The sequence below is a fragment of the Lepisosteus platostomus genome, unplaced genomic scaffold, assembly GCF_059453375.1.
Source record: "Lepisosteus platostomus isolate fLepPlt1 unplaced genomic scaffold, fLepPlt1.hap1 Scaffold_47_H1, whole genome shotgun sequence".
Classification (NCBI taxonomy): Eukaryota; Metazoa; Chordata; class Actinopteri; order Semionotiformes; family Lepisosteidae; genus Lepisosteus; species Lepisosteus platostomus.
Window position 1 is genome coordinate 17,796 of NW_028291667.1, and position 13,460 is coordinate 31,255.

A 13,460-nucleotide genomic window follows, 5' to 3' on the forward strand; every position below is an offset into this window, starting at 1 on the left:
GCGTTGGTGGTATAGTGGTGAGCATAGCTGCCTTCCAAGCAGAAAAATGTTTTCAAATGCTGTCATGAGCCTTGGATTGTGACTAGCAAAGCGAAGCCTTTTGAAAGAGCTAAAGCACTGCAAAACGGAATTGAAAGAGAATCTTACAGGGGATTCTGAGCGGTGTCTGCAAACATGCAGTCCGATACGGGTGCTGAAAGCTTGAGCTACTCTCAATGTCATGCTGCCTTTCCCCGGAGTAAATCTGTTACATTGAAAGAATGCTTCTGGCAGGTTCAAAAAGGGACCCTTGTTAATTGGAGAAATCAATGATTTCGAATGAATTCTGTATGCGTTAAAAGACAGCTATACACAGAAAACATGCAGGACACTGCTCATGATGTTTCCCGAGCCGAAACACAGTGCGTTTTTCCAAGCCATCTGACAAAGCCCGCCCACTGAAAACTGCAGCAGATCGTGTAAAGACGTTCAACTTTGTAACTACTGCACGCACAGGAAGAACCAGGGAAAATCTGATCATGTTTCTCTATAACAACAATAAAAAAAAACATTATTTTACATATCACCTTTATGTGCAATAAAATTTATGCGCAAAGAAATTTAAAATAGTCTTCTTTAGGTGTGAGGGTAGGAGTGGATCACAGCAGGCATAATTGGCAAATTAGGAAAACAAAGAACTGGACAGGCGAGACATTTATCCAGAGAGCGAGTGATCAGAAAAAGGAACAGCTGTTACACCCAGGTTTTACGCTCTCTCTCTGTTGAATGAATGAAAGCATTTTATTAAAAACGCGTTTGCGTTTGTCTGGGTATTTACTTTGTAATCTGTGGTTTACATCTACTGTATTGTTTTGAGATGCCACTTTTAAAGGTGATATGTAAAATAAAGTTTTTTATTATTGTTATAGAGAAACATGATCAGATTTTCCCTGGTTCAGAAAAAAGACGATTAATCTTTTCACTTGTATGTCATCGGAAAATACAATCAGTTTCTGCTTTGTGTAAGGATGGTGTCAAAAAGTAATCTAAGTGGTGAGAAAGCTGTGCTCCTCAAAGCGCTTTACAGGATAAAAACAATAACAACAATAGTGGCTGGGCAAACGATTTTTTTCTATAGAAATACAAAATGAGATACTGTATAATGATGTGCATGAACAAAGTTATACTGCAATTTTCCTTAGATACGCGATTAAAAAAAATAAACATTTTTGAATCCCTGGCGGAACACATTCCATAAGAGTCAGCGCTTTTAAACAGTATATCGCCTTTAAACACATATATTTAAACACGCGTTTACGATTTAAATCAAAACGCGATTCAAATCAATATAAATGTTTATTTTGTAACGCATAGGTGACTATTCATTGTTATTAAAAAGACTTAAATTCGATCATGTTGTGATATTTAGAAATATAAATTTGTTTGGTGCGAGTGAGGTTTTATTTAATCTCTGACCCAGGGAAACGTTTAATTTTTTCAAAGAAATGTTTGTTAAAAAATAAAGTCATAGTTCCATGGGATTCAATCACAGACCATGTGACATGGAAGTCAGGAACCTAACCCACAGCACCACCAGTCGCATGCTGAGGGCTGAAAACTACAGAAACATTATCGACAATGTACAAATTTGATAAAGCTATAAAATAATGTAATTAGGCACAGAAGAAGTTTACAGCACAGTACAATAATAAATGCTGACCATGAGTTTAGAAGCATAAATTACCTTACACTAAATTTAAACACAAGCTGTCTTTAGCCCTCTAAGCTGGTTCATACAGAAATGTAGAGATCCAGGCTCAGAACACACAGCTTCATTAGCGAATACATATGCAGGACAAGTGGAGAAGACGTTTTACAGTGGATGGATTTTTAGAAACATCCCATCAGTGACATCACTGAAGTCAACTCCTAGGTAACTGTCGTGTGGATAGTTTCACAAGAATCAGACAAAGGTTTAAGCATCGCTTGTTCTAGATAAAACTGCAAAAAAAAAACAACAACCCATAATGTACTTCTTTGCGGCTCTGTTTGCCCAAATCATATATTCACAACGTGAAATTAGAAAATAATATTACGTAACCAAAATTCGCAATATGGAAACAGAACCTGTGTAATTGTTGACAGATTATGTACTTGTAACATTTTTACAAGACGAACTACAACATTTAAAAAATGACTTGTATGTACTTGATATCTCTAATCAATCCACTGCACTGCATTAAAACAAAACGAAAACTAAAACGCCCTGGGCATACCGTTTCGCGCTTCTGTAAATCAAGTTAAAAATATCTCAAGACCGATACTGGTCATAATGAAACCATCTTTCGTGTATGTTTTCTTTAAAGTACCGAGACCAGCCATATACTGTATATAAACCATATACAGTAAGTACAGACGTTTAAAAAGCTCCACTCATGCCGACGATGCAGCATGAAGAAGCGCAACCTAACGTTTGACAAACAAAAGCCGGGCGCCGCGACGAGCAATATGAAATCAAACTGACAGCACACGGCGTTTCGCGCTGACTCAAAAGTGATCTCGACAGACGCTGTTCTCTGCATAACGCTGAAAGAGCTAAAAAGCGTTTCTGTTGAGACGTAACAAGCTCGTTTCTTTCTACCATGATGTCACCATGACCAAATCTGTCTTTAAACACCTTGCTCAGTCTCTGACGAGACTGTCAAAAATTGCTTTCGCCGATTGTATTGCAAACCGGCGGAAGCGGGGTATTGGGAAAAGTTTTCAACTAGCAATAATCGCGCCTCGGCTAAACCTCACAGGCTACGATACTGCCACTGCGCAGAGCTGACGGTTGCCAGGCAACCGCGGGGATCCTATGGAAATCGTTATCGATCGTCTCATGGCATGTCGTTGCGGTAACGCTTCATATTTGTCGTCTTCTTCTTCTTCTAGCTTGAGGTTTTGAAGAATGTCATGACAGACAAGGGCTCCGTTGGGAACAAAGGGCGTTGTGAGAAAACCGTTGCTTCTTTTTAGCAGCAGAAATACAACCCTTTAAATACAAGATGACAGAACAATGACGAAGGGCATGCCGGGAGGAACTCATGCACTACAGAGGAAAGGGGGTGGGCACGTACAGTTCACATTCAAGCCACAAGTACTCTTCTCGGATGTTGCACAAACAAATCCTAACGTCCTGAAAGCATTGCAGCATGTTTGTGTCCCACTTCCCGTGGCTGCAGGACGACTGACACGAACGGACAAACACAATCTGTGGCGTTTAGCGTGACATAGTCTTGCAGGCATCGTGCTGTCTCACTGCAATACTATACCGCTGGAGGAAACAGTCCATCTGGCCATGAAACTCATTTGAACGTCTAGCTACAGCAACTAAGAATATCATGATTTATTCAGGATGTGTGGAATCAGCACGTCCCGGAGACAGCTTCCGAAATCGTGAGCATTCTCTGGTGGTGTCCTGCAGGCCTCCTGTGGGTGTGCGTTGGTGGTATAGTGGTGAGCATAGCTGCCTTCCAAGCAGTTGACCTGGGTTCGATTCCCAGCCAACGCAGTGGCGATTGGTTCCAAATGCTGTCATGAGCCTTGGATTGTGACTAGCAAAGCGAAGCCTTTTGAAAGAGCTAAAGCACTGCAAAACGGAATTGAAGGAGAATCTTACAGGGGATTCTGAGCGGTGTCTGCATACACGCAGTCCGATACGGGTGCTGAAAGCTACTCTTAATGTCATGCTGCCTTTCCCCGGAGTGAATCTGTTACATTGAAAGAATGCTTCTGGCAGGTTCAAAAAGGGACCCTTGTTAATTGGAGAAATCAATGATTTTGAATGAATTCTGTATTAAAAGACAGCTATACACAGAAAACATGCAGGACACTGCTCATGATGTTTCCCGAGCCGAAACACAGTGCGTTTTTTCCAAGCCATCTGACAAAGCCCGCCCACTGAAAACTGCAGCAGTTGGACATGAAAAGTGCCCGATAAATTCCATTTCTCATCATTTCTCTTGGCGTCAGTTTTGCTGTTAAATGGGACGGAGGCAACGGGCTCAGAGAGCAGGTTAAGTGCACACCGAACGCAGATGTGTCCAAGTGTCTGTAAAAGCGCGGTGCTCTGCTGGCGCTGTTCCCTAGTGGCTTAAAGTGCCTGCCTAGTAAGCAGGCATTCCTGGGTCTGAATACCAGCGGTGCCTCTCTCCGTGTCTTGTTGTGCCGAATGTCTCATTTCAGACAAACATGTACAGCTTGGTTCATTTTAATGCAAGAATTCATTTCCTTTCTGGAATAACTTGTTTTTGAAGAAATCCATACAGCTTGTGAAAGATGAAATCCATTTCTTGGTTGTCAGTGGAAAAAGATTGCCGGCTGCAAGAAGCGCAAGTGATTGTTTTCTTTGACCATAAACCTGCAAATGTAGGGAGCACAAGCGGCTGTCAGTCTCTGTGGCGCAATCGGTTAGCGCGTTCGGCTGTTAACCGAAAGGTTGGTGGTTCAAGCCCACCCAGGGACGCGTGTCTCAGTTTTTCCAATGTAAACATCATCACCGCTAAAGAAGATGGCGCAGAAGGCTCCACAGTCGAAACGTTGTGCTTCTTTTCTTCTCTTTTCAGCATGGAGTAAACCTTTGCTTGATCCTTTGCAGCCTACGCATGCTGACACAGCTACCTTTCTCTTAACGCGCCTCAATCATTATTCACCAAAACCATCTGCAGAATGTGTCGCCTTTGTGGTGATGTCACTCCTCTGCTTCACAAATGTCCTTAGTGACGGACCATTTCTTTCTGCCATTTTTCCGGAGCGGTTATTGATTGCTCCATCATTTCCCTCATACTTTCCATCCCTAGATTGAAAAAAAAAAACAGAAACAGGCTGACAGGACGACAATCAAATTGCAAAAACTCATCAAAGCACTCAATAGAGTATTTGAATCCACAAGTAGCTACGAGCAACTTTGTCCTGGCTTGCATGAAAGTCGGAAAATGTCAAAAAGAAAAAGATGGTGGCTTTTTCATATTTGTTCTTTCATTTTTAGTTCGTTGGCTCTTCTGTCCATTGTCCTCCTGCCTGGCTCTTGACCTGTGACTGTCTGAACGCACACATTAGACTTTCAGGCGGGGGATTTGTCCTGAGCCTCTGTGAAAGACCCACCCACCCCCATAAATAACTGGTCTAGATGAATGCAAAACTAAACCACAGCTTAAAGAGGAGCACCATCTCAGTGCCATACTAATGTAAACGAAGTAATACTAAGACATGTTCTTATGGATTTGTCTTACCTTGAGATATGTAATTGGATTTCAGGATTAACTTCCTCATTCAATGTAGTGGTGATTCTTTGCCTGGTCAGTACCTGGGTGGGAGACCTCCAGCGAACAATTAAGCTTGCTGCTGGAAGTGGTGTTAAGAGACTCTTAGGATCCTCCAGAGGTCTCTGTCCAATAGCACTAGTTGCCTTAGAGCTGGCTCAAACATTGCTCAAGAGTCTACCTTTCACAGATGCGCAAAGATGAATGATGGGGGTGCACGCTTCAAGGAGCCTTCCAACTGTAGGGACCGATTAGAGACGATCCGTAGCATGTGTTCGTTTCCATATACGCCCCGTGTCTCAACGGTAGGACAGAGTCAAATACTGCCTCGACACGTAACAGCGTTATATTAAACCGCAGGACTTGAGGGCTGTTTCGTTTGAATGTTCAAGGCATTGGTAAGAGCGTAGGTCAAGGGCCATTGGTGCATCTCCTGTAACTGGAGCAAAAATGCTATTCAAAGTGCAGTGACTAAAATCGTCGTCCACATGTCTCCGTTGTTGATTGCTTTCTGTCTAAGAACGTTCTGTTTTCATGTCCGAACGGGGAGACTTTATCATTCCAACTTGAAGCCACCCTTAAGTCCTCTGAGGTGTGTGTGTGTGTGCTTGCACGTATGGCGTAAAAGGTTTCTTAAACGGAGAGCGAACTTGAAAAAAGTTGCCTCCGCTGCCGCCGCCGCCTCGCACTCCCTGTTCGATTTTAGCAAGAAGGCAGCGGCCGCGGCGCTCGCCGTAGTCGTGGCCGAGTGGTTAAGGTAACGGACTTGAAATCCGTTGGGGTCTCCCCGCGCAGGTTCAAATCCTGCCGACTACGGTGTCCTTTGCATTTGGTTGCGTGCGTGCGTGTAAAAGGACCAGCGCCGTTTCGTTTTCGCTGGGACCTTTAACACTCTAAATCGCCTGGACCCGCAGCCTGTGAAATCGATTCTTCAGCACCCACGAAGGACGCTTTGCCGCTGGACACAGATACCGATGCTTTTCTGCAACGAGCTTTCCAGCTGAATTTTCTCGGCAGCTCCGTACTGAACCTGTTCTCCATTGCAACATAGCGGAGGCTCGTCACGTCTATAGCAAGGCTGTGTAGGACCGCATACGCCACAGTGACTTGTACACAGACCACATGAAAGGCAAGCAAAATACACTTTTAAAATTCCAAAGACTCACAAGGTCAGAGGAACAGCGATGACCTGAACAGATCTGTTACAGAAGTCTAGGTTGACCTTTTTAGAGCTGTAATTGCATTTTTGTTTAATAGAAGATCAAATCTACTCGCATGTACCAGCACCTTACAGTTTATTGATGTTAATTCTGTTTAAGTAATAAGATTGCTAACGATGTTGGACTTTAGCCGGTGTTTTTTAGAACAAATTGCTTACACTTCTGTAAGGAATACGCAGTACGTGCCTTTGTCAGTCATTGCTCACCATACCTGTAACTTTCTTATCTAACTCACTTCCTCAAATGGTGAAGGTCCACAAACATAAATGAAAAAAAAACCCTTGTTGTAGATGAGGTGCACAAAAAAGCAGCCCCTGATAGTGTATAACACATTTGTACTATTGCAGAGACACATGTAACATATATATATATACTGTATATATTTATATATGAAACAGAAATAGAAACAGAAACAGGAATCGCTTACTCACCTGGAGAATCTCTGTAGGAATATCTAGCATTTATCAATGGAAATAAAAGCTGCTTTAATACAGTGCATGTTCAAACTCAAACCCTCAGCTGCTGTTCTTGTTTGTTTTGGGACAAATTGCAACTGAGCATCGCATGAGCCGTTACGTACCCTTATCTGTTAGGGAATTTCAAGGGAGGAGTTAGGTCAGAATGGGTAGGCTGCAAAACAACAAGTAAAGATTTATTCCAAGATGAAACGTTGTGGCGGTTTTCTTATCTTTTCAGCATGGACTAAACTTTTACGTGTTCCTTATATGCTATATATGTATATATTAGCATCAATGTCGTTCTTAAAAACTAACATGAAATTGTCAGGGACATTCAGCTATATACAAAGACGAGACAGACAAAGTAATAATTCTGTATTAACGTGGCCTACATATTGACGCAATGATCGAACTAACTGACATGTTCTGATTCAGATCCCCTGCAGTTCATGCCAATTAGAACAATAGCAATGCTGAGTCCTCCCCACCCTACCGAGCACAAATTCAGCTGCTCTCCAGTTCTGTTCTGCATGTTTTTTCATTGCAATTGAGCTCGGAGCTGGAAATGATCTCCATACAGTTCTGTGTTCACTAGCCCGCACTTGCGTGCTAATTTACGGGTTGTGGCAAATGCTTTTCTATAGTTCATATACATGACGGCAACCTGTTACCGAGGAACCTGAGAGGTTTAAAAGCCTCACGAGCCAGGCAGGACTCGAACCTACAACCTTCTGATCTGAAGTCAGACGCGTTATACATTACGCCACTGGCCCATAGAACATGCGCTTGCACTCCACCACAGAGAGCTCTACACTGCTACTAGTAGTACACTTCCCCATCTAAATTTTCACAGCAAGAAACTTGTGTTTCCTACTATTTTTATCAGGTTTAAAATATCATCTCCTTAAAACAGAAAAAGTGTTGATGTGTCGTGCTGAAATTCCGATTGATTTTGAATTCAAAGAAAAAAGGTTTTCTTCCAAAACACCATGAAATTGTCACATCTTGCAGACAATAGGTGTATTCCATGTTGAAAAGAGAAGAAAGAAAACCATGGAGCCTTTTACAGGTGTGAGGCTTCTTCAGGTGTGAGAAGACCTCACAGTCGAAACGCTGTGTTTCCGTTCTTCTCTTTTCAGCATGCAATAAACCTATTACTTGTTCCTTTGCAGCCGAGGCATGCTGACGTAGCTACCCAGCTGAACATCTTGCAGACTCTACAGTACTTCTCTCCTGTAGAAGTAAAGCAGGGCTTGCTGGGTGAGCTTTTGCTCCGGTAAATTAGGTCACGTGTCATGTTAAATCACTTCTTCTAAACACAACATTTGCTGGTGCTAGCTTTCCCCATGAAAAGAGACATTTCCCTTACAGTACATGACATATCGTTTTTATTCTATCAATAAGTATAGAAATTAAACAAAAGAAAAAATGGTGTCGCCAAAGAATGCACAGCTCTGTCGCCCTGGGGAGGTGTCAAGGGCATTGAGCTCCTTGGACATGAAAAGTGCCCGATAAATGCCATTTCTCATCATTTCTCTTGGCGTCAGTTCTGCTATTAAATGGGACGGAGGCAACGGGCTCAGAGAGCAGAGTGCACACCGAACGCAGATGTGTCCAAGTGTCTGTAAAAGCGCGGTGCTCCGCTGACGCTGTTCCCTAGTGGCTTAAAGTGCCTGCCTAGTAAGCAGGCGATCCTGGGTCTGAATACCAGCGGTGCCTCTCTCCGTGTCTTGTTGTGCCGAATGTCTCATTTCAGACAAACATGTACAGCTTGGTTCAGTTTAATGCAATAATTCATTTCCTTTCTGGAATAACTTGTTTTTGAATAAATCCATACAGCTTGTGAAAGATGAAATCCATTTCTTGGTTGTCAGTGGAAAAAGATTGCCGGCTGCAAGAAGCGCAAGTGATTGTTTTCTTTGACCATAAACCTGCAAATGTAGGGAGCACAAGCGGCTGTCAGTCTCTGTGGCGCAATCGGTTAGCGCGTTCGGCTGTTAACCGAAAGGTTGGTGGTTCAAGCCCACCCAGGGACGCCTGTCTCAGTTTTTCCAAAGTAAACATCATCACCGCTAAAGAAGATGGCACAGAAGGCTCCACAGTCGAAACGTTGTGCTTCTTTTCTTCTCTTTTCAGCATGGTGTAAACCTTTGCTTGATCCTTTGCAGCCTACGCATGCTGACACAGCTACCTTTCTCTTAACGCGCCTCAATCATTATTCACCAAAACCATCAGCAGAATGTGTCGCCTTTGTGGTGATGTCACTCCTCTGCTTCACAAATGTCCTTAGTGACGGACCATTTCTTTCTGCCATTTTTCCGGAGCGGTTATTGATTGCTCCATCATTTCCCTCATACTTTCCATCCCTAGATTGAAAAAAAAAAAAGAAACAGGCTGACAGGACGACAATCAAATTGCAAAAACTCATCAAAGCACTCGATAGAGTATTTGAATCCACAAGTAGCTACGAGAGACTTTGTCCTGGCTTGCATGAAAGTCGGAAAATGTCAAAAAGAAAAAGATGGTGGCTTTTCCATATCTGTTCTTTTATTTTTAGTTCGTTGGCTCTTCTGTCCATTGTCCTCCTGCCTGGCTCTTGACCTGTGACTGTCTGAACGCACACATTAGACTTTCAGGCGGGGGATTTGTCCTGAGCCTCTGTGAAAGACCCACCCACCCCCATAAATAACTGGTCTAGAAACACATGAATGCAAAACTAAACAACAGCTTAAAGAGGAGCTCCAACTCAGTGCCATACTAATGTAAACGAAGTAATACTAAGACATGTTCTTATGGATTTGTCTTACCTTGAGATATGTAATTGGATTTCAGGATTAACTTCCTCATTCAATGTAGTGGTGATTCTTTGCCTGGTCAGTACCTGGGTGGGAGACCTCCAGCGAACAATTAAGCTTGCTGCTGGAAGTGGTGTTAAGAGACTCTTAGGATCTTCCAGAGGTCTCTGTCCAATAGCACTAGTTGCCTTAGAGCTGGCTCAAACATTGCTCAAGAGTCTACCTTTCACAGATGCGCAAAGATGAATGATGGGGGTGCACGCTTCAAGGAGCCTTCCAACTGTAGGGACCGATTAGAGACGATCCGTAGCATGTGTTCGTTTCCATATACGCCCCGTGTCTCAACGGTAGGACAGAGTCAAATACTGCCTCGACACGTAACAGCGTTATATTAAACCGCAGGACTTGAGGGCTGTTTTGTTTGAATGTTCAAGGCATTGGTAAGAGCGTAGGTCAAGGGCCATTGGTGCATCTCCTGTAACTGGAGCAAAAATGCTATTCAAAGTGCAGTGACTAAAATCGTCGTCCACATGTCTCCGTTGTTGATTGCTTTCTGTCTAAGAACGTTCTGTTTTCATGTCCGAACGGGAAGACTTTATCATTCCAACTTGAAGCCACCCTTAAGTCCTCTGAGGTGTGTGTGTGTGTGCTTGCACGTATGGCGTAAAAGGTTTCTTAAACGGAGAGCGAACTTGAAAAAAGTTGCCTCCGCTGCCGCCGCCGCCTCGCACTCCCTGTTCGATTGTAGCAAGAAGGCAGCGGCCGCGGCGCTCGCCGTAGTCGTGGCCGAGTGGTTAAGGTTACGGACTTGAAATCCGTTGGGGTCTCCCCGCGCAGGTTCAAATCCTGCCGACTACGGTGTCCTTTGCATTTGGTTGCGTGCGTGCGTGTAAAAGGACCAGCGCCGTTTCGTTTTCGCTGGGACCTTTAACACTCTAAATCGCCTGGACCCGCAGCCTGTGAAATCGATTCTTCAGCACCCACGAAGGACGCTTTGCCGCTGGACACAGATACCGATGCTTTTCTGCAACGAGCTTTCCAGCTGAATTTTCTCGGCAGCTCCGTACTGAACCTGTTCTCCATTGCAACATAGCGGAGGCTCGTCACGTCTATAGCAAGGCTGTGTAGGACCGCATATGCCACAGTGACTTGTACACAGACCACATGAAAGGCAAGCAAAATACACTTTTAAAATTCCAAAGACTCACAAGGTCAGAGGAACAGCGATGACCTGAACAGATCTGTTACAGAAGTCTAGGTTGACCTTTTTAGAGCTGTAATTGCATTTTTGTTTAATAGAAGATCAAATCTACTCGCATGTACCAGCACCTTACAGTTTATTGATGTTAATTCTGTTTAAGTAATAAGATTGCTAACGATGTTGGACTTTAGCCGGTGTTTTTTAGAACAAATTGCTTACACTTCTGTAAGGAATACGCAGTACGTGCCTTTGTCAGTCATTGCTCACCATACCTGTAACTTTCTTATCTAACTCACTTCCTCAAATGGTGAAGGTCCACAAACAAATGAAAAAAAAACCCTTGATGTAGATGAGGTGCACAAAAAAGCAGCCCCTGATAGTGTATAACACATTTATACTATTGCAGAGACACATGTAACTTATATATATATACTGTATATATTTATATATGAAACAGAAATAGAAACAGAAACAGGAATCGCTTACTCACCTGGAGAATCTCTGTAGGAATATCTAGCATTTATCAATGGAAATAAAAGCTGCTTTAATACAGTGCATGTTCAAACTCAAACCCTCAGCTGCTGTTCTTGTTTGTTTTGGGACAAATTGCAACTCAGCATCGCATGAGCCGTTACGTACCCTTATCTGTTAGGGAATTTCAAGGGAGGAGTTAGGTCAGAATGGGTAGGCTGCAAAACAACAAGTAAAGATTTATTCCAAGATGAAACGTTGTGGCGGTTTTCTTATCTTTTCAGCATGGACTAAACTTTTACGTGTTCCTTATATGCTATATATGTATATATTAGCATCAATGTCGTTCTTAAAAACTAACATGAAATTGTCAGGGACATTCAGCTATATACAAAGACGAGACAGACAAAGTAATAATTCTGTATTAACGTGGCCTACATATTGACGCAATGATCGAACTAACTGACATGTTCTGATTCAGATCCCCTGCAGTTCATGCCAATTAGAACAATAGCAATGCTGAGTCCTCCCCACCCTACCGAGCACAAATTCAGCTGCTCTCCAGTTTTGTTCTGCATGTTTTTTCATTGCAATTGAGCTCGGAGCTGGAGATGATCTCCATACAGTTCTGTGTTCACTAGCCCGCACTTGCGTGCTAATTTACGGGTTGTGGCAAATGCTTTTCTATAGTTCATATACATGACGGCAACCTGTTACCGAGGAACCTTAGAGGTTTAAAAGCCTCACGAGCCAGGCAGGACTCGAACCCACAATCTTCTGATCCGAAGTCAAACGCGTTATCCATTACGCCACTGGCCCATAGAACATGCGCTTGCACTCCACCACAGAGAGCTCTACACTGCTACTAGTAGTACACTTCCCCATCTAAATTTTCACAGCAAGAAACTTGTGTTTCCTACTATTTTTATCAGGTTTAAAATATCATCTCCTTAAAACAGAAAAAGTGTTGATGTGTCGTGCTGAAATTCCGATTGATTTTGAATTCAAAGAAAAAAGGTTTTCTTCCAAAACACCATGAAATTGTCACATCTTGCAGACAATAGGTGTATTCCATGTTGAAAAGAGAAGAAAGAAAACCATGGAGCCTTTTACAGGTGTGAGAAGACCTCACAGTCGAAACGCTGTTTCCGTTCTTCTCTTTTCAGCATGCAATAAACCTATTGCTTGTTCCTTTGCAGCCGAGGCATGCTGACGTAGCTACCCAGCTGAACATCTTGCAGACTCTACAGTACTTCTCTCCTGTAGAAGTAAAGCAGGTCTTGCTGGGTGAACTTTTGCTCCGGTAAATTAGGTCACGTGTCATGTTAAATCACTTCTTCTAAACACAACATTTGCTGGTGCTAGCTTTCCCCATTAAAAAAAAGAGACATTTCCCTTACAGTACATGACATATCGTTTTTATTCTATCAATAAGTATAGAAATTAAACAAAAGAAAAAATGGTGTCGCCAAAGAATGCACAGCTTGGACATGAAAAGTGCCCGATAAATGCCATTTCTTATCATTTCTCTTGGCGTCAGTTCTGCTATTAAATGGGACGGAGGCAACGGGCTCAGAGAGCAGGTTAAGTGCACACCGAACGCAGATGTGTCCAAGTGTCTGTAAAAGCGCGGTGCTCCGCTGGCGCTGTTCCCTAGTGGCTTAAAGTGCCCGCCTAGTAAGCAGGCGATCCTGGGTCTGATTACCAGCGGTGCCTCTCTCCGTGTCTTGTTGTGCCGAATGTATCATTTCAGACAAACATGTACAGCTTGGTTCAGTTTAATGCAAGAATTCATTTCCTTTCTGGAATAACTTGTTTTTGAAGAAATCCATACAGCTTGTGAAAGATGAAATCCATTTCTTGGTTGTCAGTGGAAAAAGATTGCCGGCTGCAAGAAGCGCAAGTGATTGTTTTCTTTGACCATAAACCTGCAAATGTAGGGAGCACAAGCGGCTGTCAGTCTCTGTGGCGCAATCGGTTAGCGCGTTCGGCTGTTAACCGAAAGGTTGGTGGTTCAAGCCCACCCAGGGACG

General features: G+C 43.1%; 8 non-coding genes across 8 annotated transcripts; 6 read left to right on the forward strand and 2 right to left on the reverse strand.

Moving 5' to 3' along the window:
- Window positions 1-2,665: 2,665 nt before the first annotated feature.
- On the reverse strand, window positions 2,666-2,807 carry LOC148633308 (U4 spliceosomal RNA). Its single transcript, XR_015934015.1, has one exon. It is a non-coding gene; the product is annotated as a U4 spliceosomal RNA (small nuclear RNA).
- Window positions 2,808-3,460: 653 nt separating this feature from the next.
- Window positions 3,461-3,532, forward strand: trnag-ucc (transfer RNA glycine (anticodon UCC)). The gene has a single exon. It is a non-coding gene; the product is annotated as a tRNA-Gly (tRNA).
- An 880-nt stretch (window positions 3,533-4,412) lies between these two features.
- Window positions 4,413-4,486, forward strand: trnan-guu (transfer RNA asparagine (anticodon GUU)). Its single transcript has one exon. It is a non-coding gene; the product is annotated as a tRNA-Asn (tRNA).
- A 1,530-nt stretch (window positions 4,487-6,016) lies between these two features.
- Window positions 6,017-6,098, forward strand: trnas-uga (transfer RNA serine (anticodon UGA)). Its single transcript has one exon. It is a non-coding gene; the product is annotated as a tRNA-Ser (tRNA).
- Window positions 6,099-8,922: 2,824 nt separating this feature from the next.
- Window positions 8,923-8,996, forward strand: trnan-guu (transfer RNA asparagine (anticodon GUU)). The gene has a single exon. It is a non-coding gene; the product is annotated as a tRNA-Asn (tRNA).
- Window positions 8,997-10,531: 1,535 nt separating this feature from the next.
- On the forward strand, window positions 10,532-10,613 carry trnas-uga (transfer RNA serine (anticodon UGA)). The gene has a single exon. It is a non-coding gene; the product is annotated as a tRNA-Ser (tRNA).
- A 1,560-nt stretch (window positions 10,614-12,173) lies between these two features.
- On the reverse strand, window positions 12,174-12,246 carry trnar-ucg (transfer RNA arginine (anticodon UCG)). The gene has a single exon. It is a non-coding gene; the product is annotated as a tRNA-Arg (tRNA).
- Window positions 12,247-13,386: 1,140 nt separating this feature from the next.
- On the forward strand, window positions 13,387-13,460 carry trnan-guu (transfer RNA asparagine (anticodon GUU)). Its single transcript has one exon. It is a non-coding gene; the product is annotated as a tRNA-Asn (tRNA).